Below are 696 nucleotides of genomic sequence, written 5' to 3' on the forward strand. Positions count from 1 at the left end.
AAAAAAAAAAAAAAAAAAAAAAAAAAAAAAAAGAAATTTGCCAACTCTTCTGCTATTTGTCACTCCTAGTTTCTACTTATACTACAATCTCTAGCTCAGCTTCCATGTTTATGCCTTTCACAGATATCTTCAGAGGCAATGCCTGCATTAGTTGATAATTAATGATAATTAATTATAATTAAATAATGCTGGAAGACAGAATATAATCTTTGAGATGTTCAGCATTCCAATTTCTGGCTGAAAGGAATTAGTTATTGTGGAACTGGCTTATGATTTCTATTTTTAACCTACCTGGGATTCTGTTAACCTCCTCGGCTTTTTAAAACAGAGATAAAAATAAGCCTTGAAGTGCTAAAAATAGGCATTAATAGTCGTGAAGTCAGTTGAAGTGGCTCATGCCTCTAATCCCAGCACTTTGGGAGGCCAAGACAGGAAGATTTTGTGAACTCAGGAGCTCAATACCAGCCTGGGCTACATAGTAAGACCCTGTCTCTAGCAGAAAGACAATAACAACAGCTTAGCTGGGCATGGTGATGAGTGCCTGTAGTCCTAGCTACTTGGGAGACTAGGGCGGGAGGATCACTTGAAATTAGTAGTTTGAGGGTGCTGTGAGCAGTGATTGCATCACTGTACTCCAGTGTGGGCTACAGAGAAACTGTCTCAAACACACACACACACACACACACACACACACAC

General features: G+C 39.1%; 1 protein-coding gene across 1 annotated transcript in view; it reads left to right on the forward strand.

The window, feature by feature from the left end:
* Window positions 1-696, forward strand: part of MED1 (mediator complex subunit 1) — a 28,365-nt gene that overhangs the window by 620 nt on the left and 27,049 nt on the right. The window lies entirely within an intron of this gene.

The sequence above is a fragment of the Sapajus apella genome, unplaced genomic scaffold (assembly GCF_009761245.1).
Source record: "Sapajus apella isolate SASKATOON/1434 unplaced genomic scaffold, GSC_monkey_1.0 scaffold12, whole genome shotgun sequence".
Lineage (NCBI taxonomy): Eukaryota > Metazoa > Chordata > Mammalia > Primates > Cebidae > Sapajus > Sapajus apella.